The sequence below is a fragment of the Triturus cristatus genome, chromosome 10 (genome assembly GCF_964204655.1).
Source record: "Triturus cristatus chromosome 10, aTriCri1.1, whole genome shotgun sequence".
NCBI lineage: Eukaryota > Metazoa > Chordata > Amphibia > Caudata > Salamandridae > Triturus > Triturus cristatus.
In genome coordinates, this window is record NC_140593.1 from 283771747 (window position 1) to 283798031 (window position 26285).

Below are 26285 nucleotides of genomic sequence, written 5' to 3' on the forward strand. Positions count from 1 at the left end.
ACCTCTCCCTCACCTCCACTCTTGTTAGGCTGGAGCTTGACTTTGGAGGCAGAAATTTAAATGTCTCCAGGGGCTTCAGAGACAACGGTTTCCACTATCTCTTCCCTTGGCTACTGCAGTAACTTTCATTTAGTTACAAGCTGGAGCCAAGTGCTTGTATGAAGAACCCTCATTTGACGAGATCACGGCATTTGGTCTCGCTTACAATTTTCTAATTTTCACAACTACTTTATTCCCCTTAGAGTTAGAGAAATGAGGAGTTTTGGCAGATCAGCATGATATTTGAGTACTTTTCTTTTGCCTAATTATGTGAAAATATGGCTAATTCACCTGAAATGGTGCCTTATGCCAGTCTGTCATCACCCGCTATATTTTAGCGTTAAATGAATCCTCACATCTATTTTTGGTGCAATGACACATAAGCACTGCAAACAACAGCCACTCGCGTTCTGTTGTTCCCGTACATTCACTGTAATTTTTCCCCATGGTTTGAGCGTTACCTGCTAATTTTTTATATTAAATGGTGGATAATTAAACAAAGTGGCGTAATTTTACCTAACACGTTTATTGCAAAAGTTCCCAAAACTACGTGAATAACTCCAGCCATACTTAAATTTCACCAAAGCCTGCTATAATTTATTGTGCGTTTTCAGATTCAAATAAACGAGATGAGTTGCTTCCACTTTATGTCAATATGGCCAATTTAAGTTGTAAGAATGTATGGAATGCATCAAACATAAATGCAGTTTGGTTGTCAGCCCTTCCAAAGCAGCACCACCAGCTGGCGAAGGTCTGTGCTACAGTTACTCACAATGCTGGGGTCTCTTGTCCTTTTGAGGCTTCCATAGAAGTGATTCCTCTCTGTCTCCCCACCACAACAGAACAGTACTTAGCTCATTAAAATAGATTTTATCCCTGGCAGTGGATGCGTCGGAAGAAATAACGTTGTTCAGTCTCAGTGCATCTGGCCCTAAATGTGTCGTCTTAAGACACTGCAGATAAAAGCATAACAATCTTTGCAGAAATGTCCCTGGCTGAAAATCAAACAAACGGAACACAAAAGACAGGAAACAGCACATGCCGTGTGTAAGTAAGGAAAATCCCATCTTCCCCTACTGCAGTTGACTGAAATCACAAGGCATGTAAATGTGTCCCAGCTTTTAAAGAACTTCCAGGGAGAAACACAGTCTAGCCAGCTTTGACATTCTTCAGAACAAGGAGGAGAGAAGAGAAGGTTGAAGAGCAGCAGGTCTTCAGAGAATTGTCCATTCGTTGCTTCTTTTGCAGCCGTGACCTCTGGAAGCTGAAAAATAGAGCACATGGGGGAATTACAATGCTGAAAAAGAAGGTCGCTTTAGGGTACAAGTACATTTACATTTCAACACAACCACACCCACACATTTTACATATACAAAAAGCACATTTACAATCTAGATGTTAAATCAATAGGAAGCAATTCAGTCAAAAGGCAACAACAACAAGCACTTGCAAAATCAATGGGTGTTGCTTGCATTTTGCCTGATTAAGTGGAAAAAACTAAACCAAAAGGTGGGAAAAACAAAACAAAAAATAATTTCTTTTTGTATATAATGCATCTATGAGATAAAAAGAAATGTAAAGTGTGATGATTTAGTGTATCTTTAGGATGTAAAATAGCCCCTCGTGCATTGCAATGTAAAAACTTAATAGAAGGCAGAACGGTACACTAAACCGCCAACAGCATCCATTGAGAGAGAAATACACTTCTGAACAGAGCCAAAGCTCACTCCTGAAGTATTAGAAACAACAGGATCGGCTGTACTATCTAGCCAGACTAAAAACAGTTTCTTTCTAAGCCTGCTGCCTGTGAATGACACTCTAGCAGCACCATACAAATTGCCCCTTCAACTATGTGATCCAAGGGAAATATTTGATGGTTTAAGAATCCTCCAAGCATAAGGCATATTTTGTTCGTCCTTAGTAGCTAGTGAATGTATATGTTTGTGTTTATTTAGGCTTCATACAGCACTACACATTACAGAGATCACTTCAAAGGGCTATGGTGAGCAGATAAAACAAGAACTTTGGAATAAGAGGGAATAAGAGTTCACCTGGATGCAAAGGAAGGAACTGGATCTGGCATTATCAAATTACCTTTGAATTCTTCATCTGAACACCTATCTGAAAAGCCTGGTCTTCCGGAGTACAGTAATTATATTGGTTACCCCTATAAATTAGGTGGTTAGGAAGTTATCTGGTTAAGCCTGGTTAAGCCTAGAGGGGCAGTGGTTTTTTTTTTTGTTAGAGTTTTATATAGCGAGGACTAAACCCGAGGATATCAGGTATCCGAGCGCTTTACATGAGCACCAGTTTCGTTACAGAAGGACACATTCATTTTTGTTGGGCACGGGGAGATTCAGTGATTTTCCCAGAATTACAGGATGTTGAGCACCATTGCCGCGACTCAAACCCGGTTCCCCAGCTTCCAGGACGACCGCTCTAGCCATAGGGGTACATCCTCTCCCCACCCACTCTAGCTGTAAGGCTACATCCTCGCCCGAAGTTGCCATGGGAAGCATGTACACACTACTTCCATCAATTCCTAATTCATTTTGAATATTCTTTATACTTCTCTGACAATGTATGATGAAGAAAATAATAGGTACCACCATAGAGTTCCAGTAAATGCGAATACATTGCAACCATTGGTATGTATATCTCAATTCTCTGCATAGCATCAGTAGCGGCTGCTACCGAGCGGGCGTGGGTGGGGGTGGGAAATAAAAATAAATAAAAAAACAACTTAATTGGATGCGGCTGGCCGCTGCCTTTCCTCTGTCCTCTCATCCTCTTACTGGCTACTGTGGAAGCAGGAAGCACCCGCACTCCCCTGAGCCAACCACAATACTGCAATGCAGTGTTGATATTGGTGAGCACCCAGGCTCCCCTGACCCAATCACAACGCTGCAATGCACCGTTTTGATTGGCATGAGTGCTGTGGTTCGGCGCTCAGACAGGGAATGGGACCCTGGGCATGTTCTCCACTCAGGCTGTAATGCAGCCTGGGTGTGGAACATGAAACGGTGCATGAATGTTTGGCCGGCCCCAGAGGGCCAGCCAAACATTCATGCACACTTAGGACGGTGCCACTACTCCTACCCTCAGCCTCTAAACAGCTCAGCACCGCCCACCTCCAAACAATGGAGCCAGTACATTTAAACAACATTATAATAACATTAAGTTATTATAATTTTATTTTTCCATTTTGAATTGCTCACTCAGTTAGCAGTGGGGTGACGGTCCTCCGCCTTAGCAGAGGAGCCACCACTGCACAGCATATATTGTGCTCATACAAGATTAATTATATCATGCTTGTTGATATTATTAGAAATTAATCTCTATTCAACAACAACTATTGATATGAAAAGGTTTTCAGGGTTGATATAATCGATTCTCTTCAAGAATAAATTAGGAAAGTTATAGTTCACAAACTACAATTCCACTCACCAAGGTGCACAAGCAAAGACAATTTCAACAGAAAAACTAAATTGTCATGGTAAATAAAGTATTTGCTTGGAATAGGGGCTGTTGTCCAGTGCAGGATTAGCCTGCAATAAAGATGAGCACAATTGGTTGTATTCACAAATGTTAAGAGGAAACTGTATTCGAAGTTTAGCAAAAGTATAAAGTTAAAAGAGTGTTAAAATGCAGTAGCAGCCAGTAATTCGAGCTTGAGGGGTGGACCACACACAGACATGCACACCCACGCATTCACACACACACAAACACACCCACTCAGAGCATGCACTCACAACTACACATATATACACGCATGTGTGCATGCACCAAACATTAAATAAAAAAACTAAAAAACTTACTGGGCTACAGAGGTGATCTCAGGTGGTGAAAGGGAAACCTTGGTGGTCCCTGATGATTGGCACTGCCACCTAATCTGTTTGCATGACCTTATTACGGGTCAGCCAATGAGAGGAGGCCACAGTCCCTTACTTGTCACTGAGTGGGATGGGGTCAATAAGCCTGATGACCCTACTTCACTCATTAACCAGTGTCAGTGATAGGCACTCAGCCCTGGCCACTTCAGGGTTTAAAACTGAAGTGCCCAGGTCCGAGGCTATCAGTGACACTCCCCCTTCTCATGGGAAGGAGGACCACCAAATGTTTTTCTCAAGCAGCCAGGCGCCTGCACATTTAGTGCAAGTACAACTTCTGGCTGCCTGACCTTAACATGAAAAGTGTCTTGTCAAGGTGACTTTCGCTCAGCCTCTAAGACAATATTAATGTTGGGAAAAAGATGGTGGGTGACCCTGTACCCTTAGACAGGCCGTCATTATCAAAATGTACCTGTCCAGTGTAAGTGAGGTACAGTGTGGTGGTGCCACAAAGGCACCCTTTGGGATTATGTTTGTGGACCATATATTGCCAAACAAACATTCCTTTGTTATTTAGATGTTTTCTCACTTTAAATTTTCTCCTAATCTGCCATATGAGGATACGGGAGCATATTAATTTAGGCAGCACTCTCTTTGTGTCAAAGACCAGTCCACCAAATGTTTCCATATCTGTGAATAGGTAATCATACATATCTGCCATGTTTATTGTGTCAGAAAGTTTTCTGCATTCGTTATTACCCATCATCCAGCTTTTTGGTCTAGGATATTCATGGTTTGTCCTGGCAAGAGTGGAAAACGACTCTAAAATGATACATGTCATAACTTTTAAAAACAGATTTTATTTGCAAACTAGAAAGTAGAAAACTGACTGAAGAGCCTGAGGTCCATGGGCTACCAAATTTGCACCATGGTCCTTTCAACAAACCCTCGCTATGTCGATTTTACAGAAGTCGTGGAAAAAAGATGGAAGAATAGGAGGAATTTGTAATAGCAACATAGTCAGTTTCTCCTTTTACTGCAGTCAAGCTGAAAATGTTCTTATCTGTATCAGGAGTTGAAAACTATGGAATGCATATTATAACTATGCTCATCACTTCCTGTTAGCCCATTTCCTTTGTTTATCTAAATTGCTGTGTATTATTCAGGTCTGTGACAAAATACAAATTAGACTTAAGAAAGAACTTAAAATGGAAGTGTTGGACTGAACCAGCTGTGTGGACAGAGGTGGTTCTCAAAGTTTCTTTTGCATCTGCAAACCTAAATTGGACATGGAAAAAATGAAAAATTCTCCATCGATAATCTCCCTTCAAGTCAAAGAGGTACATTACAAATGCTGAAGTATAATTTACATCTGATTCACTATTAAGTTTCATTTGGATGTACAGAACTTGCTGCTCCCAGGGGAGTAGGAAAGCCAGTGGCGGCTGCTCCACTAAGGCAGAGGAGCGTCGCCCCACTGCTCACGGAGCAGTGTAAAAAAAATGATAATAACATAAGTTATTTCTGTAAATAATTTTTTTTCCAGCCAGGTTGGGCAGGGCGGGAACTCCCATCATGTCCGGGAGGAGGATTGCACTCAAGCCGGCCAAGCAGTCCTGCACACTTTTCATGTTGCCCACCAGTCCTATGGGGAACATGCCCACCCTCCCATTCCCCACCACAGCGCTCAGACCAATCAAGCGTTGTGATTGGCTTAGGGGAGGGAGCCTCTGTGCTTCTGGCAGAGAGATGACGTCATGACGAGGGACACGTAAGAGAGACCACTCAAGACGCAGCGAGAAGATAAGTATTTTTTTTATTTTGTAAACCCCCCTCCCTGCCCCTCTACTCTTGTTCCCTGCCAGCCGCTACTGAGCAACAAAATGCAAATCAGCGGAACACAAACAAAGCTGCACTTAACAGGTAGTCATAGAATTTCACAAATGTGCACATGTATGCATTTGAGCCCATATGTATTCCCAAATTAACTAGCAATGTACAATGCAGATGATGTATTTTAGTGCACTGGTCTCTGCAAGATTATTAGCCTGTGTGTAGGAAGAAGTGGAATATTCGGGCATATAATCTATGATACGCAAATGAAAGATTATTAAAATATAATTTTTAAATGTCTTATTTTTCAGAACCTAAACGTGTGTAGATAGGTAGAAAAGACATATCTCGGGGAACGAAAATAGAAATAAATTTTTTACAAATATCACAAAGGTATCACAGACGACCATGTGCAATTGGTGCCATATATATTTATTTAGGGCTTAATTCAAAAAGGCATTAGCACACCTAAATTCAGCTTAGTTGCACAAGTATCAATGTGAATTTTCATTTGCAAATGGATTCACTGACAAGTAATGTTACTCCAATACTTTGAATTGTTGCGTGAGAGCAAACCAGGTCCAAGGGGTCGTGTGGGGCATCTCAGGACAGGAATATCTTGCAAATTAGATCAACAAACACAAACATGGAAGTGGATATTGGCATGCATCTGCAAAACACATTTATATCTCGTATATGACTGGAGACTTACTCCTGACAAAGGCAATTAGTAAGGGTATTTAGGAATGCTAGGCATGTTTACACCTGTGTAGAAGTACACAATGTAACTTTGCACATGTGTAACTATTTATGCGAGCAGGTCTTACTACAAAGCTGCAAATGCATTAGCTTTCATGAGTACTACTGGATTGTTTGTGGAACTCTCAAAAATGTGGAAATTTAGTTACGGTTTTGGTGGGGAATTCACAAAAGTATATATAAGTGTGCAGATCTCCAAACATATAGAGGTATGCCTATGATTGGGCTCAAGTCTCTGTCTAAATACAATTCGCAAACAACTACGTTTTAAAATACAATTGGGAAGTTTACTACTAGTATATTTACAGGCACATTTTGGAAGAAATTGGCTAAATGCAGTTCTACACAGCAAAGGCAGAAATCTCCACCTACACTCTGTAGAACTGTAGATGCTAAAGAGCGTGGAAACAAGCATCGCTGGAGGATAAGACACAAATGACAATCATAACCAGTGACAGTGCAAAAATACTCTCCAGATCCTGATTCCTACGCTCTTCCCCCATGCTACAAGATGTCATGAAGCCAGACAGTAGCTACATTAGCTACATGTGTTTGTCAGTGTATGTGTGTGGGTGTTTGAGACACAGGGGTGTGATGTGCTGGAAGTGTTTGAGTCGATTTGGCTGTGTTTTTTTATAATTCATAAATAACTTAACTGGTTGTAACTTTCTAAATATGGCATCTTATATTTACAGTCGCCCTGTGTGATTTTTCCGGTGTCTGCAGTGTCCACATTTATCTGCATTTTTCAATTAATTTTCTTTAACTGTTTAACATGTTTACGGTTTGCTATGCATGGCTCTTAGCAATACATGCATTTATTACACTTTTTGTTTTTAGATGTGTGTGTATTGTATTATAAGTCCCTATATCCACTGGTTAAAATGTGACTCACTTGCAGTAGCTGTGAGTGGCATATGTCTTTGGTGTCATAGAGTAGATTTGAGTCTGTATTAACACAGAAGACACAGGTATAACCTTTGTGAATTGCAACCCACTTACCCTTTTGTAAATAGGTTTCATTTTGTATTTGCATGTCCATTCTGTGTCCCTTCTATTTTTCCTTTTTCTTCCCACTTTGTAGTCCATCATCTTCATTTTCCAGCAACTCCTCCATGCCTCTCCCACATGTATACCTATTGTGTAGAACTACACGTGCAAAGTGTGGCACACAACTGCATATATGAAATAGGACAGATGTTGGTGTAGATGTGCGCTCAAATCTGTGAATGCTTTCATAAGTATATTAAGAAGGACTATAGGATTAAATCTAAACATACTCACAAAAGTCTTTGTGCATGGCGCCCATTGTTTGGGGAATAAGAAGGACAAACAGTATCCATACATGTTGGAATTTAGGCTGTGTGTATAAAATGTATCCTAAAAACCTATGCCCTCATAATAAGTTGCTGAAAAAAGAAGAATATTATCTGTAACCTAGGTTTCCTCGAAATACCCGACGTAAGACTCACAAATATTCCCGGTAGTACTCGTGAAAATGAGAGCGAATTGTAGATTTCTCAGAATACTCTTCCGCGTATATATTCATGTGAATTGTCCGCAGAAGTAAGAATTGTGGAAAAGTGACTTTGTAGATGGCATGTTTTCGAAACTAGAATTTTTTTTATAAGGAGATAACCCTCTGGCCCTACAACTTAGTGGAATATGTGACTGTTCCTTGCTCTTTTCCACTCTGAAAACACACTATGTCCAAACATTTTGACTTTCCAGTGTTTGCAGCGGCCTTGCAAAACGATTGTAAATTCTCTGAAATATCCATCTTTGTGGGCATTTCCAACATTTGGCATGGCTGCCCATATCGTCACTTACCACTGTAGAGCTGTCATACTTGTGAATTCGGTTGTAAGTGGAATTTGTGGTCACAAAAGTCTATTGACCCTGCTAAGGATTTAAAAGTGCATACCTTAAAGTCAACTATTTGACAGAATGTGAGCATTTCTTGCTAACACTGAAATAAAGTATTTGCTGCACATCTTGCTGCGAACAGTGGTTAGATGTTTCTTGAGGACCTTTGCAGCCTGCAGCTACTCAAATTAGTTTTCTTGAAAACATTTTATAGTCCACATGTCAGACACAAAGTATATATATGGTGGTAAACCTTACCACATTTTTACTCTACCAAATACCGTTTTTATATATAATTTGAGCATGTAATTATATCATGGATAAGAAGAATTCATCCATAATTAATTATTTGAAAATTAGACTACAGATAAGTATACATATTTATAGAAACTAACACACCTGCTGAAGTAATCCACACCATGATATCTGATTTACATGTATTATGCCAGATGGCAGCTTTGCAGATCGTCCTGAGAGAGACAAGCATGATGACTACTTTGGTGCTGGTGACATGGGATGCAAGTCATTCTAGCTCAAGATCTTTGGTAAGCATATAGTAGGATAATAAAAGCTTACCGAGTAACCTGCAGGCTCCTTAGAGTTGGAGTCATGGAAGAAATTATAACCAACATTTACAAAGAGCTGCTCTTGAGGTCCAGAGGCACATAGCTGAATCAAAGTAGAGGTGCTATACCATCTTACTTCAATCATTTGTAACACCAACTTTCCAATCATAGGGTGGTGCCAAAGGAAGGAAAATAGTCTTAGCCTCTTGCCACCCTAATCGAGAATAGAAATGCAACCTTAGTCTGTCTTTACCTGCTGGAACACAGCTTAGAAGGAATAATACGGAAAGACCAAATCTCAAAAAAATGTTAATGGAATAAATGCATAAAGTGTTCAGCCTTAAACTGTACAGTTTAAGATGGCACATGCTTAATTGTTTTAAACACAACTGAGCCATTCAAGACTTTATTTATTTTGTTATAGATCAATCAGTGCTCCATCTCACAGCAATCTATTTCTGGATATGCACAAAAATGTGATGGGATGTCCTCACACACCACCAGGTGTCATGCTTCATCATAGGACTTCCCACACTCTTCAAAACATGGTTTGATTAAGAGCGGGCCTACACCAAGAGGTCAGGGAGACACTTCGAACTAGGAATGGGCCTGTGAAATAGAACAATTAAAAATCGATGTCACATGCCAAACTGACCTTTATATTTGCATGGAATACCACTTGGTATTAAAAACTAACATGAGGAAAAGGAGAAATAGTATCCCATCACCATTCACACCGTCAACAATTTTTTCAACATGGTGGCTCATGTGGGTCTCTGGCATTCTTCAGGATGGAAACATGTGATCCCTGTGTGGCATACACCCATGCGCATGTCAGTTCTCAGTGTAGGGCTCACCTTTGTAGACCTTTTCAAATATTGGGTCTCTTGGTACCCCAATATAGGGTCATCTGGGCTCCATGGAAGAAGGGCTCAAGAAACCCTGTAATCGCACATTTTTCAAGGTGCATTCCTCTCTGAAAACCTGCTTGCAACTGATCCTTCCCCCCGACGAACTGTGACTGGAGGTCACCTCACCCCTGAGGTCATATTACCTCTGCTTCCCTACTGTGGATGGAGTCCAGGGTTATTTGTGGTTCGACAACATGCTTATTTGCAACATGCAAAAGCACTGTTGACCTAGACATTGAAGTGGGACAGTTAATCCGAAAGGGCTTAACTATTTAAAAGCCTCAAAAAAGTTAACCCTATGAATGGTCTTCCGGTTGATAACCTGAGCCACTTTACAAGCCCTACTGCAGAACAGGGTCACTTCCACAAACAAGCCCAAAGCACACCCATTCATATCACTATCAGTGAAATATATAATTTCTGTCCAATGTTGATAACAAAAGGATTGAACAGATTGAAGAGGATCGCAGTGGATAGGTGCAATTGGCATCTTATTTTCATTAATAAGGCTGTGAAGGCTTCTGAGAGTTGACAAAAGGTGAATAAGTAGTCTGTCCTACTTACAGTGTTTATTTGTTGAGGATTATAGTGGTGTTTAATCAGTGTTTTCCAAACCTTTGAAATTAGTGCTCATCAGTGTTTATTTAGATGCATAGTCCCTAAAACAGACACAAACCTTTTTTTCCAGTGTTGAACAATTTAGGTTTTACAGTGATTGTTATAAAGCACATATTTTAAAAGAGCAGTCATGCAGAGTATGTAGTTTCTTCCCATTGACGGTGTGCACACCTATGTTAGACTGTTAAAGCATAGAATGTCTGTATTTTGCTCTCTCTCACTCACACTCTCATTATCCTCTCTTATTTACCACACTCATTTTGTCAGGACTCTGTCTGATTTACAGGACTATTAATGGATGAAAAGTGCTATATTCAAATATTTTAACAAACAAGTTACACAACACATTATTCACTGAATAGTACGACATTGTAGGTCCTACTATCCAGTTGTACAGATGTGAGTGAGAGTAGTAAAGTCAATCCCTTCAAAGTCCAACGCTCTCCCTACTCTTCATTGTATTTTTAATAAATGTGTTTTTTGGGGTTCTAAATGTGTAATATTTAGTTTGTCTAAATTAATCAATATATTTTTGTTATTGAATTGTTAAAATGGTTTATGGTTTTATTATGTATTTCTGTATATCTCCTATGCAGACGAGAAGCAATTGGTCATCACTATGGATCATAACCCAACTCTTACTAAAATGAAATTCAAGGATTGTCTACTAAAAATTGCATCATGGATGACCATAAACTTTCTGCAGCTTAACGTGATTAAAACAGATAACCTTTTATTCGGGAAAGCCCACTCAGTATGGTAAGCAGACTGGTGGCCACCAGAGCTTGGTCTACCACCTATCCCTAAAAAATATGTAAACAACCTAAGAGTCCTCTTAGATGATAATCTCTGCATGAATGAGTATGTCAAAAGTAAGTCCGGAACCTGTTTTGGCCTCATGTGCATGCTTAAGAAAGTCTTTCAGTGGACCCCTCTACAGGTCAGGAAAACCTTAGTCGAAGCTCTGATAACAAGCCGCATTGATTACGGAAATACTTACTGGTAGGAATAAATGAAGGCCTCCTGGCCAGGTTCCAGGTGGTGCAGAACACAGCTGCACGCCTTATCTTGAATATTGCTCTCCATCGGAACCTACGCTACTCTCCTTCCATTGGTTCCGGATTACAAATTTTTGTCTTTTTCAAACTTCTCTGTCCAATCTCCAAATCTCTGCACGGGAATGGGCCATGTTACCTAAAAAATAAACTACAGCCATACATCCCTACCAGTCAGCTTAGATCCAGTGATGTATTATTATTATGCCCCAAATGCATTTGAACGATCGGATTTGGAAGTCGCTCCTTTTCATTCCTGGCTCCGCATCTCTGGAACCAGCTGCTGTTGTCCATCTGCGCCTGTTCCAATTTCACTCTCTTCAAAAAACGTCATAAAACCTGGCTGTTTAACGTCTAATCTTTCCATCGCTTGGTGATATGTCCCCTGCTGCCATGGTGCCTAGAGATCCCTTTGGAGATGATTTGTGCACCCATTAAATAAAATAAATAATAAATATATAAATATATATATATTCGAAAAATTGTCTTCCTCCATCAAAGTAGACAAGGAGGCATGGCGGGGTTTAAAAGGGTCATTTATTTAAAAGGTTTGCATGACACATTTCGGCTTTCGCCTTCATCCAATGCTGCTCCTTTTCAAATGCCACTGACGCTGAGGTTCCCAAGTACGTCCTTTTGTATTGGCCCATCTGAAGTAGTGTAGTGCACACCTGAACAACGTTTCATGGAATTCACTCAAGCAGTTCAGTGTTGAAAGACTGCAGCTCCCAGTATGCAGTTGGTTCGCATCGCGGTGAGTGGTCCCATTTAGCCAGATTTATTTGATACTCCAGTTGGAGACTGGCTGGAGGCGTAGTTAGGTTGGAATCACAGTGTGTTACTGGGCAAAAATGAGCCCTCACTTCCAGCCTCGCGATCCCGTTGGTTACAAGTCCGGGATGCCGTTCAAGTAACGTTGTCACTCCATGAAGTCATGGACTATCGCTGATAGCGGATTCTCTGTTCCTCTGGGATGAAAGGCGGTCTGGGTAGGTGCCATTGGTCCCAAGACACTTGTGGAAGGGCCACCCTTGCGTGTCATGGCTACATGCTAATGTTCGAAAAATTGTCTTCCTCCATTAAAGTAGACAAGGGGGCACGGCGGGGTTTAAAAGGGTCATTTATTTAAAAGGTTTGCATGAGGCGTTTCGGCTTTTGCCTTCATCCGATGCTGTTCCTTTTCAAATGCCACTGACAATGAGGTTCCCAAGTACGTCCTTTTGTATTGGCCCATCTGAAGTAGTGTAGTGCACACCTGAACTACGTTTTATGGAATTCACTCAAGAAGTTCAGTGTTAAAAGACTGAAGCTCCCAGTATGCAGTTGGTTCACATCGCGGTGAGTGGTCCCATTTAGCCACATTTTTTTGATACATATATATATACACACACACACGTCATTTATTTTCATTTTTATAATACATTTTAAACATTAAAAAAGACTTATAAAGGAAAATAAATTATATTTATGTTGCTCATTATGTTACACTATATATATATATATATATATATATTTATACATATACACAAACACATATGTATATGTTTGTGTTTATATAATTATATATTTCTATATAGTATTAAACAATGAGTGAAATCTATTTAATTTACAATATATTAAATGTATATATTAAAATATTTAACATTTACTACTTTAAACTCTATATTAAAAATCAATATTTCTGTATATTTTTTGACAATAATAGTGTGAATGTTATTTTTTCCCGATATTTTTGTACTTACCATTATAAGTATAGGGACACAATATTTTTGTAAATGATATTTTTGTAAATGATATTTGTGTCAAACAATATTGTTTACCTCAGTACTGTGTCAGTGATCCGGCACCTCCATGTTGTTATTCGAAATCACTAAAGGCAGGATAAAGTTTTGCTTTTGGAACGCTCAGGTGTCAGGATTATGGCAACAAAGATTCTTGTGCATTTAGACGCCTCAAGAATCAATGTCCTCCCATAAGTGTAGGACACACTCAGTTCTCTTTGGTTTACATTATGATGGTATGAAGAGCATGTCTGTAGGAGCTACATTCATTCATACAAAATGGTCAGGGGCCATATGAATATTTTCAGTACTCGGTGCAGGTCGAGAAGGAGTCCATCCACTGGTTATCATGAAACTATGCTTGCATGAACTCAGAAAATCTATGAGGTAGTGCAAAAGCTGTACATCATAAAGCTGGGAAATATGAATAGGCCACCACTGCTCCTGGTATGTTCTGCAGACAGCTTAGTTTCAGCAAAAGCAACGGCTCAGACCAGTTAATCTTGCACACTGACACAGGATGTGTTCATGAGACAGGCTTGTGGTCAACTAGTTCAACTTTCATTTCTAATGCCACCATTCCAAAATGAAGCTTGGAACTTCTGGTGCTGAAGCAAGGCTTGATGTTTGGCAACATCGCCCATATAAACCACTGTGACCAGCTTTAATGGAAACATATTGAGCTGTGACCATTCTTTCCTTTAAGATGTAAAATGGACTACAACAGTGCACACTGCCCAGAAACAAAGGCAAAGTGTCTTGAGCAATTGTCATACCATTCTACAGGAAGACTGCTTCAGATAAGGGAAGGCCCACCCACATGCTTGGTTAAAATCGATGTGCAGCTTTTCAAGTAAAAACAAAAAATACATTGACATGGCCCAACAATGTAAAATAATCTCAATTCATAGTGTGAACTGCATAATCAAATGACCCAACCCATCCTACAAGGCCTTGTTTCTATACATACCCAACTATAGCTTCATGCAGCAGCAGAGATTGCTTTACTTCCTTAACTATAGCTTCATGCAGCAGCAGAGAAGCCTTATAACTAACTGTGTGCATATTAATTCCTTAGCAGATTTCTCCCTCTCACTATGTAGTGCAGGAATAGTAATATCAGACAAGGCCCAGATCAGACAGTAATAATACATGTATTTACCAAGTTCTTTCTTGGTGTCCCAAGGCAAAGTACAGGACAGTGTGACACTGGCTTGCAATAATCAAGCATCCCACAATTTATTTCACATGTTCTGGCCCGGACTGGGGAACCGACAGCAGCACTGGCAAAAATGCTCAAACCAGCTTTATTACCTTCCTCTCTTCACACTATCTCTCTTTCCATCCATCCACCCTCTCTCTCTTTCGCTCTTCTCGCTCTCTGATCTCCTTCTCTGCACCTCCAACCCTCCCTCCAAACCCTCCTTTGGCAGCTCCGTTTAACCCCGGTAGCTGCAGCAGCCCGGGACTTTCAAATCCCAGCCTCCAGCCCTCTGGGTAAATGCTCGATACAATGAAAGGCCAGTCTGACCTTGAACACGTCCTAAGTATAAATTCTCATTTAGCAGACCTTTGCTACTTGTCTAAAGAACAGAGCAGGGAGAAGGTATGTAACATCCACCAATAACCTTTTATCTATTAAAACCAAATCTTAATGAGGTGCAAACAATACGTCCATCCATGCACATCCTTGACATGGGGTGTGACTCGACTGTTGGGACCAGGGGTTTGAGGACCGGGACATTAGACAGGCAGGGAGGTGAGAGAAATAAATAAAAGTTGAAAGAGCAAATACAAGTAAAAGAGTTTAAGAAGACAGTTCCGAGCTTCAAAGAAGTGAATGATTCATAACAGGAATTAGGGAAAATTATAAAAGTACATTTCTTTATAAGCACTGGAAAAAACGTCAGACCTCTCTCTGATTTTGCAAAAAAAGAGTAAACAGTGCTAACTACTGATTTTTACAGTTTTTGAATTCACTGGAAAATATTGGAAAAAGGTACCAGTTTTCACAACAAATAGAAACTGTAAAAAAGTAAGCTTAAATATAATGGAAAGCTCCATGACAGTTTTTCCCTCTTGTACTGCACAACAGATTTGCTTTTAACATGTTTGTGCCACAAGGCTATGGATGCCTTAAAAACCATGCAATGCATGTTTCAATAAGCAAAGCAGACGTGAGTGGACAAACATTTTCCAAAGTAACCTGAAGGTAACACAGTGTGCTTTACAGAACTCTTAAATAATTGAATACATAATTAAAAGAGGAAAGCCAACCTGTATGAGTATGTTTGAATAAATGAATGAATTAATAGATAACTTAGAAAATGTGATGTGGATCTCTTGCTCGCTGTGCCACTGGATTCAAGCTAGCCTGGCAGATGAGGTGTGATACCCCAAAACCGGTGCCACGGTGCTTGTTTCCAGTCCAGGGAGGTCCTGGCCTGGCAGTTCTGCTGGACCATTCCCAGGGGGAGCAGGATCAAGACAGATTTGCATATGGCTGGGTCCAAACTGGGTTGGCGTGGTGAGCAAAAAAACAGATCTGTGACTTGGGGTGAATGTTGGTATTGTTCAGCATTTATTCCATCATGCTTTTGTCACCCTATGTGGGAAGGGTATGCCCAGATATGGGACCCATGCTTACTGTGTGACTAGATTCAAGCTAGCCTGGCTGATGAGGGGTTATACCACAAAACTAGTCCCAAGATGCTTGTTTCAGGTCCAGGGAGGACCAGGCTGGACTGTTCCCATGGGGAGCATGGTCAAGACTGATTTGCATATGGCTGGGTCCAAACTGGGATGGTGTGGTGAGCAGAAAAAACATTGGATTAAACCCATATCTGTGACTTGGGGTGAAGGTTTGCATTATTCAGCATTCCATCGATCATCTGTTCTTTTTTGGTCATGAGGACAATCCCCAGAAGTATGTGTGTTGTACACTAAGTAGATCTGGAAATCTACGATTTTCCTGGTGTTCATGAATACTCCTTCTGGATTCTGTTAATGTATTTAAATAGTACACTGATTTCCACATTTTTGTGAATCATGAATTGAAAGCGTATTTCTGGCCCTCATAGAACTCCCATCAAGCAAACACTTTGCTAACCCTTTCAGTAGTTTGTGACTAGCCAGCGGCATCTATATCCTCAGTTCAGAGGAATGCTACAGAAAATTGAAGGCCGACTTGCAACTGATTATGTCTCTATACCAGTGGTACCTGGTAAGTGCAGCTTAGAGGAGGGTGGGGGGCTCAAATATGAACATTCACTTACACCCATGCATTCACATGCAGACACACACACACACACACACTCATTCACAACACTCACTCACAAATACACATACATACATGCACGTGCTGGAGCGGGTAGTAAAAAATGTTGTATACCCCCCCATTTCTGCATGTTTATATTAATCCGAATAATCTATTAATTGTAATAGTATTAATCTGTTTGAAGTGATATCTAACCAACTATATTAATGAAAGAATTACATGTGGGATTTGCATTTGCATGGCTGAACTAATTTGTATACTAATATTTGTACGCATATTAATGGTAGAAAATTAGAATATTGCATGATAGATGTTGCTTTTGTGATGTAATTGTAAATTGCACCAGATGACATCGTTGGGTGAATATAAACGCTTTGAATGTTGCTATCGTGCTAGATAATTACATACACATAGGGGTATTAGAGAGGGTTTAACATTTTATTAGCCATTTCAATGTTTTAATTACGTTTTGTGTTTGTTTTACTTAAGTTGACCGATTTGGGCCTTCGTAAAGATGGTAGACTTCGACATGACGGCCTAGTCACTGTTCCACGAGGTTTCGAGTGAAGTGCGCCTGCGGCACAGCCAGCAACAAGTGGCCTCGTCTTGACCTCATGTGAGATGTACCCATCAAGGACGCACTGGGAGAGTTGCCAAGTTTGTTAAACAAAAGACTGTCTTTAAAACCGGAACCAGCAAGCGTGATGATTTAACAAAAAAGACTATGTGAGAACCTCACCAAACGACCCCAAATCCTCCAATCAGGACTGTCTAAAACTGATTTTTGTTACATCTTGACATAAAATGTATTATAAAAGATGGTAGAATAGTGAGTTTGTAAAAACAAATTATTAATAATAAGGCTGAGAATGCTGACGCTGACGGAGAGGATGGTGACACTGCTGGACAGCGGTTTATCCTGAATCTTTGACAGACTGAATTGCTGCCTGACTTTGATGAATTAAAGACTTTTCCATGACTCGATTGACTTAGAGGACGACTAATAGCTAGATTAGGTAAATATGATGTTCGGTGGTTTGGTTTATGACCTATTAAAATTGCAATTGATTAGATAAACAAAATTATTATTCTAACAAACAAATGTGTCGGGTGATTTATTTGGAGAAATTAGAATATGATTAAATGTAGATTAAAGAATTGAGTCACCAAATATCCAATTTCAACTAACTGATCTATCGACTAAATGGAGGGAATATCTCGAGGTTCTGAGTTTAATAAAGGTACTTAATGTATGTTCAAGTAAATTAGGTTCTTTTGGTGAAAAGGTATTCCTTTCATGTCAGCGTTTGGAAAATGTATCTCTCCCGTGAGAACGGATCAATGAAGTGTGAGTGTTGGTGTTATGGGCCCCACCAATAAATGTATTGAGTGAAATATGCCAGTATGATATTTGGTCTGTGACGAAGGGAGGATTTAAAATTCCACGCTGCATCACAAGCACCGGTCAATTAAAACACAACACTTACCTGCTGCAGCTCTTGGGGAGGGAAGCCTCAGAAGTTCCAGGCTGGTTGGGAATGCTGTCTCCCCTCATTGGCTGACGTTAGGGAAGGCAGCAGTCCCTACCTCATCACAGAGTGGGATGGGATCAGTGAGAATGCTGACCCCACCCAACTCTGTAACGAGGTGTCAGTGATAGACGCTTGGCCCTGGGCACTTCAGGGCTTCAAACTGAAGCGTTCGGGTGCGAGGCTCTCATGGACACTTCTCCTCATCATGAGGGCGTAGGGCCTTGAGGACCTTTGAAGAACTGAGGAGGTCATGCCCACAGAAGCTCCTCAGCCCAGCAAAGTTCAGCTGAGGCAGCCAGGCAACTGTGCATTTAGAACGTGTCTAACTCCTGGCTGCCTGACCCAAAAATAAAGAGTGTTTTTTTCAGGCTGACCTTTGGTCAGCCTAACGGACACTCTTTATGTCCAACAGGGGCGGGCGTAGCCCCTCCGCCCTTATGGAGGGGCCGCTGCTGCTCTATACCTATGCAGAGGAAGGCTGGAAAGGACGTACTATACATAGTAATGACCACACCTAAAATTGGTTAATTTACTAATGTGTTCTGAATCACAGATTACTTGCTGGCAGCCTGATTCCTAGAAATGCCTTATAGTTACCCTTACAAAGAACAATAAAAAGGTGCATGTGGAAAAAAGGAAAGAGGTCTGCTTTGTGTAAGTTGTCAGCAATGGACATGCGTCAGCTTGTGAAGCTACTGCACAGAACTGTGAAGCGAGCAGGTACTGTATAGAATTTCATACTTTAAAAGACCCAACAATTATTTTCTATATTTAACCCCTTGTGTGCCCATGACGAGCTGGACTCGTCATGGGCCCCGCCCGCTAATGTAACGGCCGGCACAGGGCGGGGAAAGGGCGTGGCACACAAGGGGTTAAATCATTTATTTGATTATTTGTTTATACCAACTATAACAATTCTGGCAGAAATATTTTACAACAGTATAGATGAATGGTATGTGGAACCAATGAAGGTAGCGTGGTTGGCATTAATCAAACAAGTATATTTGAGAAAGTTGAGAGTATACCAAGCTGTGTGAATATCATAGGTGAAGACAAATAGACACATGTTCCATGCTTGCTATTGGGAATACAGATTATATATCAAGCATGTGCCACAAAAATAAAAACAAACATGCCATTGCCTAAATGTGGCAGCCATATGCTAGCAATAACATTTTCTAACTTTCCAAAATTAACAATCACCTATAATTTTAATTGAACAGTTTTAATGCACATCACAGGAAAATATGACATACTGCCACAAAGAAGACGTACCCTTGGCTTTGAATACAAAGAGATCATGAAACAATAAAAACGATGAAGAATGGAAAGAAAACAGCAGTGACAAATTAAAGAATATCTCCACTAGTCCTTGCACTTCTGTGTAGGCAGTTGTGCATGTGATCAAGTTAATTGGTGTCACTCACAGTGCAAGCCAGCCATCTTAAAAGGGATGCCTCATTGCCCAATGTTGAAGTCGCTGGAAGCAAACTGTAAATAACAGCTGGACCAAATAATGAATGAAGAGGCCTGACCCAGAGCCCCTCCAGGTATATGGTTTTAAAATATGAATCACCGGGCCCAGCTGGGATCCAGTGAACTAGAGCCCTGGGAAGTATGAAACCAAACATAGTAGGGGAGAATACCAATGCGGATATGATAACAAGGACCCCTGATATGCATGTAAGATCCCATCTTATGGGGGCAGCCACTTTCTTGCATGGCCAGACATTGACCACTTAACATGCAAATAGGCCATTAAAAATTCTGTCATGGGATGTGGCAGGTATGGGCCCTAAGCAGGGAGATGTACATTGGGGTCAGTTCATAGATAATTATGATATATGTTTGTTCCAGGAGACATGAAGCATCTCCCTTATTATCAGGAATGGACATGCTGTATTTTTTGTTCATGCAGCTCAGCCATCTAGAGGCAGGCCTTCCGGAGGCTTGGCAACATGGGTTCTAAAAGAGATGCAATGCTCATTTAGGCTTTTACCTGTTAACTCTCGGAATGTGTTAGCTGAAAGGTTGGATTTCAGCTTTGGCAACTCCTTGGTATTGATACATGTGTACAACATAGCTGATGGGAAGAGAGAGGGAACTCAGACAATAAGTGTCTTAGAGAACATCTTAACAAATTACAAGGGAAGGAGAGCTTACTATTGCAGGTGATTTGAATTTCACCTTTGAACCACTCATATCATTCGATCCGGACCTAACAGCAAAGAAGGATGCAAAATGTAAAATCCCTACTATAAATTTACCTACTGTTAAATGGACCCCGAGGGCTGCACAGTTACTTGCTCTAACACTAAAGTTTAGCCATAGAGCAGCTAACAGTTGGGCTACATCCGATGTGGATGGTAGACATACCTATAATATGCCAGCAGCCGCTAGTCGCACTGACTACTGTCTGGTGAGTCTGAGGTCCTGGAAGTATGTCCAGGATATGGTGGTCCTGGAGAGGTCAGACAGTGACTACAATGCCCTTAGTCTATCACTGACGGGGCTTTTTCATAACATCACGCCATCTCATGACCATATGGAAGTTGGGGGTATTGAACCCTCCAGTAATAGGAAGGCTAATAAATGGTGATGGGTTCAGAAGCACCCAGTGGCCCTGGAGCTAGCAATGTTATGGCAAAGGTACAGGTGGTGATTTTGGATACCCTTGCTGTGGAAGATAGAGGCTTGCTCTGGGTCAAGACCAATGAGAAACTTTTTAACACTATAAGGGTGTCCCTGACACAAGTTATTAAGCGTAATTACATGAGTCAGAAGGTAGTCCCATGGTACTATAATGCACTCAGGCTGGCCAAAACACAATTGTTATTAGCTTCTAAGGCCAGGAATAGGTCACAACTTGTGAAATGTAGAACAAAATATATAAAAGAATTGGAGTCTGCTAAGAGGGAATGGGAGGACTCGCTCTGGGATGAGATGATTAAGGCTATGATGCTAAAAGGGAAATGTTTTTGGGCCACTTTGGCATTGAATATAAATGAGGATAAGAAGCCTGTGGAGTATTTCGTCCAACTGCAGGATTGGATATCTCATTTTATCAATCTGTACTCTTGCATAGATTCTGATGCATGGGTAGATATCGACCCTCAGTTGGCTGCTAAACTACCCTGGAGACCTTAGGGAGATCATGGAAGCTATTAACTCCACAATATTAGGGAAAACGCCAGAAGCCAACCAGACCCCAGATGAGCTATATAAACCAAATCTAGAGGTCTGGGGACCTTACATGAATCATCTCTCATATGCTACTCTGAAGGGAATGCAGATCCCCATGTCCTAGAGCTCAACTGAAATCATCTCAATCTATAAGAAGAGCCAACATTGGACAGGATGAGTATTCCCCCCAATCTACTGGCTATCTTAGTATGTCTGCATGATGGTAATCAGACCAGGTTCGGTGGGGAAACAGGGGCAGCTCACACCACCAATTAGCATTCACCAGTGGTCAGGCAGGGCTGTGTCCTTCACAGGTCTTCAATAGCGATTTGTTGATTTCAATTCCTTTTATAATGAACGGGGGCTAGAACTGAATAGCTTAAAAACAAAAGTTATGATTTTTCACCTGGAAACAAGCAAGAGGTATAGATGTAAACTGTATTTGGATACAGTTCCAATAGAGCTAGTTCCTAATTTCGACTATTTAGGAATAAGATTAGTATTTACTGTGGACTGGTCCATGCAGATTCACAAATCAGATTGTTAATTGACTAATTATACATCAAGAATATTGATAACCTTTAACTAAACAGTCTCCAAGAAAGCCACCCCAGTGATAGAAATGTACAAATTAAAGGCACTGGGAGCTACCTTGTATAGGGCTGATATGTGGAGCCATGTTAATTGCAATATTTTATCATCCATGAGCAATAGATTCATCAGGCTACTGTTCGCCCTCCTAAAAAGCACTTCTCTTACCTCACTACCTCTTGATTTGGCCCTCAAGAAAATATCCTGGAAAGTTTCCATTAAGCTCTTGCTTTACTGGTATACTATATGGTCACCCCCTGACCTAGAGCATACAGGGAACCCCTTAAAGCTCTATTGGCTCTCTCCAGTGCTCAACACGTACAGTGGTTTGTGCGTGTAAGAATTATGCTCCGTAAACTGGAGATAGAAGAATTTTGGACTGATCCTAACGGTATCACCTCCACTTCTAAAATGGCTATTAAAGCAGCATACTGGAAGAAAGTATGTGTTGACACTGTGCTATAGCAGAGGTACTTTAACTCTTGATTTTATGAATTTTAAAATGTTTACCAATTATGACGGTGCAATTAATGGGATTACACTTCCCTTGGCCAGAAAACTTATTTTGCAATTTAGGTATCAGACTCTCCCTTCAAAGGTATTCTGTGCAAAATGGAAAAATGGAAAAGCACGCAGTGCCCCTTGTGCAGGGGCTCGTCTGACACTATAGAACATATGCTCTTTTTTTGTTCTACATATGCTGAGGAAATGGCTACTACCTTTATGCAGGAAAATGGGTACAAGGCTGCACTTGGATGCCCTTATTATCCTAAAGACTGATTCCACAAGGTGGGTGTTCTTCGCTGTTGCGAGATACCTCCAGGGAGTATGGATTTTAGCGGTCCTAGTGTATTCATGCTTCCGTTGACATGGATTGCAAGGATGGTCATGAAGTAGAGGCAAGTTTACTTGCTTGATCTACCAATGCAAAAAAATTGTACTTTAAGTTCTCCTTGCTTACCAGGGTTTTATATTTCTACATCATTTTTAAGCTTTGATTTTAACCATTTTAATGTATTGTTTAGAGTCGATAATTTTACGAATCTTTTATAAACATGTTTTGTCTGACTCAAATTTAGGTGCAATGACACTTTACATGAATTATGTGCTGCTTTGTCCCCTGCCAAAAAAAAGGTATGGCATGGAGTTGGGTGGGTATTGTAATATGTATGGATGTAAAGGATTAAAACGAGTAAATTGTTCTTAAGGAAATTTGTATTTGTGCTTTTATGAATGAATTAAATATTAATTAAATTATGATGAAATGAGGCTGACCAGACTAGATCAGAGATTATGTCGGTCTAAAAGGCAGATGTGAACGCTGAGATCATACTTAGTAAAGTGTGGTTTCTATATCAAGAAATATCTCATGTAAAATGGCATCATGCATGTATCTTTATGGAGCAATCCTATCCCAATAAACGGGGTGCAGTTTACTTACACCGGGCATCCATACATGCAAACTGCACCCTTCATACAGGATGACTTCAAGCCAGCGGCATCCACGGCTCTTCTTTAGTTGAAGACTGTAAAGCAGGAATATCTCATTTTCCATTGACCTGTCATTGCTGCCCATCAATGGGCTTTGCCAGTGAAGATGCTAATGCCACACCAGAACACAGGGCCGCACTCTCTGCAAGCCAGTGTGTCATGGATAGCAAGCTGTAGCTCCCGCGGACCCACAGAGATCTGCTGGGGCTTTCACGTAAAGGTCCTCTCAGAACCTCAACCCAGCAGAGATCAGAGAGATGTGAAACAATATAAACTCACCACTTAATATATTCTGTCAATTTTAACCTTTTAAGGCCAACACTGTTTCAGAAAGCAGTTGGCAAAAGTTGAGAAAGATAGACTGCTGAAAAATGCAAGGTTCTCAACTTCTTGGCATTACAGGAGCTGCAAAACACGCAGGATGATACATAGGATGCTAATTGCGCTGCTTACTGCAGTTCATTGAAGCAGGAATTTTGTCAAATAGAAGGGTCTCCTATTTGTAAATATCAATGAGAAAGTATTACACAATGGTGATTCTTGAAAAAGAAGCTACGTTTTCCTAGAGTAGAAGGCATCTTGTGTATCAATATGGTGGAATTGTATCGAATCTACATTGGTTATCCTTCAATACATATCTATCCTCTCACTCACCTGTACCTTAGTTCTTAAATGTCAACTTCTCTGGTTGTTTTTTTTTCTATCTTTTCCACTTTCTGTTTCTCCCCATTTCTTTTTTTTTCCTTTATCTTTCCCCTGTTTATTTCTTTTATATAAAATGACATGACTTTGTTACACTCACAAGCTTTTGTTCATGGTTTTAATGTCCTTAGGAATCGTATAACTAAATAGTTCAATTGCTATTGTTTTATACTTACTATGTATCATTGTTATTGATTTATGAATCTTCAAATAAAAAATATTTTACAAAAAAAAAGTATCTTGTTGCAGGCCAGACACAGCAGGCAGCTCCAAAGAGGCACAGAGGGAGGAGTCGCCATCCATTATATTTTTATGGCATGTCAAGGAAACTCTCAGTCTTGTTTTATTTATATGATCCACATCTGCTGAGGATTACTGATTCCTCTGATGCCAAACTGTAAAAAGGGCTGCCATGAGATACCAGCAGCAATGCTGCATGCCCTGGCTAGTAAGTAAAGCTGTTCAGTCGGGTTAAAATTAGTCCATTGCGAAGCATAAAGCTACAGAAGGGGCTCTTGGCTTTGAAACCTGCAGACCGGGCACCAGCCTAGTTTGGTAATCACCAAAATCTATAATGCAACATTCATTTGAAATAGGTCTATCTATCTATCTATCTATCTATCTATCTATCTATCTATCTATCTATCTATCTATCTATCTATCTATCTATCTATCTATCTATCTATCTATCTATCTATCTATCTATCTATCCATCCATCCATACAAACACACATATATCTATATATATCTATATATAGATATATGTATATATATGGGTGATTCTGCTTTCTTCCAGGCAGCTGTCAGCTCAGAGCATGGAAGATGAAAAATGAAAATGAGCGCTCCCGCTGAGCAGGTGAGTGACCTGTGGGAGAAAGCGCTGCCTGCCAGGATTGCCTGCGCGTACCATCAGACGCGGACCAATTGATTAGATCATCTTCAGCCTGCCACCAACCAGGCTCGAGAGACTAATTAGAGCGAGGGCTGCCTGTGCAGGCACCCCATTGCCACCTCATTTGCTCAGCCAAAGCCTTTGGGGAGAATGCATTATCTCTACAGCTGCACTTCATGCATTTCTGATTCGAGGCAAAGGCAAGAGGTACTTGGTCGCTCCTTTCAGAGCGCTGAATCCATAAGCCCTTAAGTGCTGCATGCAGGCGAGCGGCCAAATTAAAAAACTAGACACACTGATCCCAGGCCTTTTGTTGCACCAGAAAACCAATCCTATAGGAGCACAAAACCACACATCAAATGTAGTTCAAGCAATTGCTGCATAAGATCGGTGGTTAGCTTGGGTCTTTCTCCTTTTGTGCCCTCTCGCTTGCACATGCATCAATTACCGCTGGACAGGAATTCCTGATTTGTGTCTGTTGTGTTTACGCTGGCATCTTAGCAGTGTCCAGCTTTAGGAGCATGCTTCACCCGCTTGTTGTGGGGCTCCTGTACACACTCTGCAGCACCTTTGAGGGAGAGTGAGAAAGAATTTGGCGGCAGCTTCGCTTTGAGAGGCTGCGCTGTGAAAACACTCACGGACATCGGCCCCGGGATCTGATTGAAAACTACAAAGCCAGCTGCAGTTTGAATGGCCAATGCTTTATTAAACTGCTGTGAGGCTTAGGAGGGAGTGAATTATTGATGGCGCTACTTGGATATAAATTAAAGTTACACATTTATATTTCTCCAAACTCAACTGACTGTCCAACGATTAAATATTTGGCAGAGGTGATTTGTGTTTTTTTAGAATGCCATGCATAGTCTTAAACCGACATTGAATCTTTTTCCATCACAGCCTCGAAAAGACTTTTTTTTAGGTTTGGCATGTAGGACGCTTGCACCATACATGGCTTAACTACTTACTTTAAGGGGTTTTGTGTCAGTCCATTTCAGCCACTGGCTTCCTTTACTCTAGAACTTTCAGCCACTGACTTGAGACATTGTCAGTCACATAATAAGACAGCCCACAGGAGTATTTTATTCTCATAATGTTTCTGTTGGCTGATTGTTTGTGTTTTTCCATATCTGTTGGAATGCACGAGAGAATACTTTAATTCTGAAATCAGCCAGCAACCGGCTGTTGACAGAAGCATCTGATTTTTTTTTCTTTCTGTGATATCCATTTTTAGATAGATTTTTTTCCCATGTTTCAGTACAATAGCTTTGGTATGGATGTCTTTATGGCATGGACATGCCGCACAAATTTCAAACCTGTTGGCTTTACTAATGCTTGTTTAACAAGATGTTTGTGCTGTAT

General features: G+C 40.6%; 1 protein-coding gene across 2 annotated transcripts in view; it reads right to left on the reverse strand.

The window, feature by feature from the left end:
- Window positions 1–215: 215 nt before the first annotated feature.
- The window catches only part of CDK14 (cyclin dependent kinase 14), a 2110677-nt gene continuing 2084607 nt past the window's right edge, over window positions 216–26285 (reverse strand). The window contains exon 15 of one of the 2 annotated variants that reach the window (XM_085631156.1): window positions 216–1303. The gene's annotated coding sequence lies outside the window, so the exon portion shown is untranslated. The remainder of the gene's footprint in view (window positions 1304–26285) is intronic. The other variant, XM_085631160.1, reaches the window with a different exon arrangement.